This window comes from Muntiacus reevesi, chromosome 7, assembly GCF_963930625.1.
Source record: "Muntiacus reevesi chromosome 7, mMunRee1.1, whole genome shotgun sequence".
NCBI lineage: Eukaryota > Metazoa > Chordata > Mammalia > Artiodactyla > Cervidae > Muntiacus > Muntiacus reevesi.
This window is the reverse complement of record NC_089255.1, coordinates 89,665,293-89,671,314: the sequence shown is the minus strand read 5'-3', so window position 1 is coordinate 89,671,314 and position 6,022 is coordinate 89,665,293. Positions and strand designations below refer to the sequence as shown.

At 40.6% G+C, this 6,022-nt stretch overlaps 1 pseudogene; it reads left to right on the top strand.

Annotated features, from left to right (window-relative positions):
• The first annotated feature begins 4,364 nt into the window (after positions 1-4,364).
• On the top strand, positions 4,365-5,039 carry LOC136172007 (apoptosis regulatory protein Siva pseudogene; annotated as a pseudogene).
• The last annotated feature ends 983 nt before the right edge of the window (positions 5,040-6,022 follow it).

The window sequence follows — 6,022 nt, the reverse complement described above, 5'->3', positions numbered from 1 at the left end:
GGAAAACTTTATTCTTCAATATATTTTTCCACCCCAGTCCTAAGTTTCCATTCTCCTGCTCCTTGTCTGCTTGAAAGTTGCATGAGGCCATAGTGAAAGACTGGGGCAATTTGCTGTATTGACTGGCAAACATGCAGATTCACACAAAACATCAGTCTCTCTCACTATTTAAAGAAGACTCACGACAAACCAAATAATTCATGAACTAAGTCCCATCCATAAGGAATAATTTGCACTAACTGCACTAAATTAAGCTGATAAATTATATAGATTCAGAGACAAAATCCTTGTTATGTCAATACGGAGGTATTTTCTAATGTTTTGAAATGTAAAATTTTACTAGCAGGTACTGACAACTCCACTTTGTGATGTTCTTTCCAAGAGATTAAATGTTAGTCCTCAAAAGTGCAGCTTGGAGGTAACCAGGGCCTTCTACAAGCAAACTGGAAGCATTGCTGGCCCTTGACTCAAAGAAAATGTTACTTCCTAGATTTTGGGAGCTCCCCTGGAATTGAACAGATTCTAGCAAAGCTGTCAAGCAAATTCTACCATTAGCACTTCAGGAATGGAGTAGTTCCTGGGCGTTTTTTGTTTGTTTGTTTGTTTGTTTTCAACCATCACTAGAAAACATTCAGATTAGATTACTCTGCAGGCTCCTAACCAACATAGGATTGCCCCCTGAGATACTCTGAACTTGGGTGGATTTCTGACTCAACAGAGCAGTTGTACAGTCCCTCCTGAGTTTTGCCCTCCAGTAGCATAGCCACTATTTGAATAACATTTACACTTGCTCAGTTACGAGTTTCTGTTTGATCACAAAGGCAGGAGAACAGTAGCATGACCAGGTAGTACAGTGGAAATAATCTGGGCATTGGAACCAAGCAGAACTAACTCTGACATTGTTGGTCTTCTGATTTGGGGCAAGAGAATCATCACTGATCCTCTGTTTACTCATCTGCAAAATGGGGACAGATGACAGGATTTACTACAACTATTCTGAGAGTTCAATTAGATAATGCATGCAAATAATAATTATTATTTTATTATTATGACATTATTCCCAGGGTAGGATTAATATCCACTGAATGATAATCTACTAAATCATCTTAACTGGGTGAAAAAATAAAAATCAATACATCTGATACGTAGGGAGAAGAAAAAGTATTTCCTAGAATGAAGGACCTGGAAATTGCATTTACCCAGAGTCCGTCTGGTTAGTGAATGAATAAATTCCTTTTTTGGTTGATTATGTACATATATATGTATGTATGTAGATATGCGTAAAATCTCAGTTTTACTAAAACAATCATTTAATAATCTCCATTGGGTAGGAGATATGTTTCAATGCCTAGTATCAACACACTTAATTAATATAAATATGTATTTGCTAATCAATAAATGTAGATCAGCTTTGTATTATTTCCTACTTCAATCCTACTTGGAAAAAAGATATGAAATAATAACCCAGGATTTTAAAAACTTAACATGTAGACTGGTTTTACTTTGGGAAAAAGTAGGAAGCTGATCACACTCTGGAGAATTAAACATTACTTGACAAAGCAACTTAAGTTCTGGCAGGTACTGAGATTTCAATTTCACCTACTCTCATGTTCTCAGAAGAACTCTGAGCTAACCCAAGCTGAAAATAAAATTCCAATTCCAATCTGTCATTTTTTTATTATAGTTCAACTTAACGGGCATCATGGAGCTTTAGGGAAGATAGCTGATGAGAATCCTTGAAGATATACACTTTAGAGATGACATTTAGAAGTAAATAAAGACCTTTGAGAAGCTGATTTAATGAAATGTTGTAGTTGCAGGACTGTCATTTAGGTGAAATGTTTTAAAAGACTAGCTTCCCTCCACCCTGAACAAAAAGTTCTTACTCAGCCTCGATTTTAAAAGACAACGGTAAAAAGCTTTTCAAAATTCCATGGTAAAAATCATGCAAAATGGTACTTTTTCAAGAAAGTCTGTGTGTAGCAACAAAGAGCCAGTGTGGCCAAAAATAAAAATCTTTCAAGTACTTAGATCTCCTTTATTTCAAAAACACTGTTTTCAGTGGCATCTCATTTCCATTCATTAGCATCAGAGAACAGGAAATTTCCACACAAATTTCCAGAGATTTGAGGCTTACACTTTTAGGATCAGCATATTTTCACTGTCATTTACCCTAGAAGATATGAACTCCTTTCTCACTGTAAAAAGAGTGACAAACACAATTTATTGATTTTTTATTATCATAATACTTGTATTGTAGTCTTAACCGTAGTATATAGTAATACCAGGATACCTCCAAGAAAATCTGAGATGGAAAGGACCATTTCCCTCTTCAGTAAAGGATCTCTGGGTTTTAAAATAACTGAGATTTTATTCCTTTTCTTCCTCAGTATGTCTAATGGTCCTAGCTAGGTCAGACCTGTGACTCATGTATGGCAGCAAATGAAATTAGATGACCTCAATAGTATCTACTTACTTTATGGTTCTCCTATCTTCATGCAGATAATCAACACTTTGTTTGGAAAAGTTTGGGGACTAACTAATCTGAGGCATGTCTGCCCCCGAGAATTACATTTGGTAGCTCCTTTTGCTTAGTCCTGGGAGATTCTCACTACACTGGGTTTGGCCCCATCTCTTGACTCACAACTTGCCTTGACTTGACTCTTGACTATAACATACTGTGGGTTGCACCATGATCAGCAGCCCATGGATAGAGAGACTTATCGTCTATCTGTAACAGGCTGCTCAGAGGTGAGAGCAGGCAGTGTCAGTAATGGCCAACAGAGCAACAGCAAGCGTGGCAGCAATTAATGTGTCCAGAGAAGCACTCAGAGCAGAGAAGCCCAGAGTCCAGGGAGCTGATTTCCAGTGTGGCTCCCTCCCTCCCTCGCAGCCACCTACCTCCAGGGTATTCTAGAGGCAGGCAGAGAAGGATGCTGCTGAGGTTCTGCCGTTTGACACAGGAGAATATCAATGGAGCTGACATAGACAAAACTGTGTAAAATATCATGCCTAAGATCCACCAACAGATAGACTCGAGACCACAGTAGTATATCCCACTCTCTTGTTAGTTTTCCCCCCACCCTTCTACAAGTTTTACGACCATTCTGTCTTTGTCAGAATAATTTCTTCTAGTGTTTTAGGGCTGTTTTGCTTTTGTTTTTTTTTTATTTTTTGTTTGTTTTTTGCCTCTGATTTCAGTGAACTCTATTTGTGTGTGTCCAGTCGCTCAGTTGTGTCCAATTCTTTGCGACCCCATGGACTGTGGCCCATCCTCTGTCCATAAGATTTTTCAGGCAAGAATACTAGAGTCTTGCCATTTCCTTCTCCAGGGGATCAGTGAAGTCTAAAAACAGGTAAATAAGCTTTATAACATTATTTAGAATGAGTCTGTTGACGCTGTATGAGGAATAGGGAATACTTTGAATGTAGTCTAGCATCTTAACTCACAGACCACATGGCATCTGTTTTTAACTACTAAGGACAAATTAGGATTTGGGAGAAAACGGCAAACAGAGTCAAGACCAAACTAAACCAACTTGTCTTCTCCTAAAAAGATACCAGTACTAAAATTTCACCAGGATTCTCAGTCATGAATAACATCTATTATATAATTTTCAGAAATTACAACAGTCTATATTTTATAAAAATACCTAGGACTTTGAAAACATTTAACTTTGAAAAATTGGAGAAAAAGCAGTTAGGGGACTGACAGCTCTCTAGGCATTTCTTGGCCTCTTTAAGTATTATAGATTCAATTTTCAGACCAATAAGCCATTACTGCAGCTTGATGATCTCTCTAGGGTCCTATCTTCTATAATAGGGATGCTTACATTTGCTATATAGTTGTGAAACTATGATAAGATTAATTAAAAATGGGTGCAATTTTAAAAATACATTTGAACTGAATTGTATAAGATTCTGACATAGAACATTTAAACATTACCTGATTTCATTAAAACAGCTGGTGGGTACAGTATAAAAAGAGACTTCAAAATATGGAATTTTAAGTTCTGTGTGCATTTGAGAATGGATAATTGTTTCAGGAAACATTTGTCCTAAATTACTGACCCAGTGATAAAGCCATCACAGGAGGCATCAATAAAAACTTAAGTGAACATCTATTACACTCAAAGCTATGTTGCTCAGCATTGGGTAAATGAAGAGGTATGGAGGCAATCTCTAAATTAATCTCTAAATTAAACCTTATAAAGTAAGCTGTAATTCAAATATAAGTTACCATCAATGCTAAATAATGATTCTCAGCTATGAGATAATCTTGAAGACCTTTGAATTTTGGAGTCACAAATTTAGAAGAGAATTTAGACTCCAAATTTTCCTTTAAAAGTAAAGAAACGGGCCGAGTCGAGCCGCTCCGGGCTGCGGCCATGCCCAAGCGGGGCTGCCCCTTCGTGGATGCGTCCCCGCTGCAGCTCAAAGTGCGTGTCGGCCAGAGAGAGCTGAGTCGCGGCGTGTGCGCCGAGCGCCTCACGCGAGAGATTTTCGAGAAGACCACGCAGCTCCTCTTCCGTGGGGCCCAGGCCTGCATGGACCCTGCGTGGGAGGAAGGCTGCGCCATCGTCCACACGCCAGAGTCCCCGAGGCCCGGCCCCACAGAAGCCCCTCGGGCCGCGCGCGGGCAGATGCTGATTGGGCCCGACGGCCGGCTGACCCGGAGTCGAGCGCAGGCCTCCGAGGCTGACCCGGCTGGGGCGGCGTCGGGAGCCTGCTCGTCGTGCGTGCGGGCCGTGGACGGGAAGGCAGCGTGCGGCCAGTGCGAGCGGGCCCTGTGTGCGCGCTGCGTGTGCACCTGCTGCAGCTGCGGAGCCGTGGCCTGCGCCCTGTGCGCCCACGTGGACTGCGGGGGCGACCTTCACGAGAGAGTGCTATGCTCCGGGTGCGCCGTGTTCGAGGCCTGAGCCCGCCGGACCGCCGCCCCACTGGGACCGCCCTGTCACCTCGACTGAGGAACCGGGGCAGGGTGCCTTTTCTCTTTTGTATTTTGTGCTCCTGACGACCGAAGACAATAAATGCTTTATATTTGGGGGAAAAAATAAATAAATAAAAGTAAAGAAACTAATTTGCATTATTATAAAAATACAATTCAAAACTACAATGAGGTACTACCTCACACCAGTCAGAATGGCCATCATCAAAACATCTACAAACAATAAATGCTGGAGAGGATGTGGAAAAAAGGGAATGCTCTTGCACTGCTGGAATATAAATGAATACAACCACTATGAAGAACACTGTGGAGATTCCTCAAAAAACTAGGAATAAAACTATCATATGACCCAGCATTCCAATACTGGGCATATACCCTGAGAAACCACAATTCTAAAAGTTGCATGTACCCCAATGTTTATTGCAGCATTATTTAAAATAGCCAGGACTTAGGAGTAACCTAGATGTCCACTGACATGAATGGATAAAGAAGTTTTGGTACATATATACAATGAGATATTAACCATAAAACACGGAATTCCAGCTGGGTTATTTCAAATCTGAAAAGACGATGTTGTTAAAGTGCTGCACTCAGTATACCAGCAAATTTGGAAATAAACTTAGGACTGGTCACAGGACTGGAAAGGTCAGTTTTCATTCCAATCCCAAAGAAGGGCAATGCCAAAGGAAGTTCAAACTACCACACAGTTGCACTCATTTCACATGCTTCCAAGGTAATACTCAAAATCCTTCAAGCTAGGTTTCAACAGTATGTGAACCAAGAAGCTTCAGATGTATAAGCTGGATTTTAAAAAGGCAGAGAAACAAGACATCAAATTGCCAACATCCATGCGATCATAGAAAAAGCAAGGGAATTCCAGAAAAACAGCTACTTCTGCTTCACTGACTACACTAATGCCTGTGACTGTGTAGATCATAACAAACTGCAGAGAAAAAAAGAGATGGGGATACTAGACCACCTTACCTATCTCCTGAGAAACCTGTATGCAGTTTAAGAAGCAACAGTCAGAACGTAACATTGAAAAACAGACTGGTTCAAAATCGGGACAGGAGT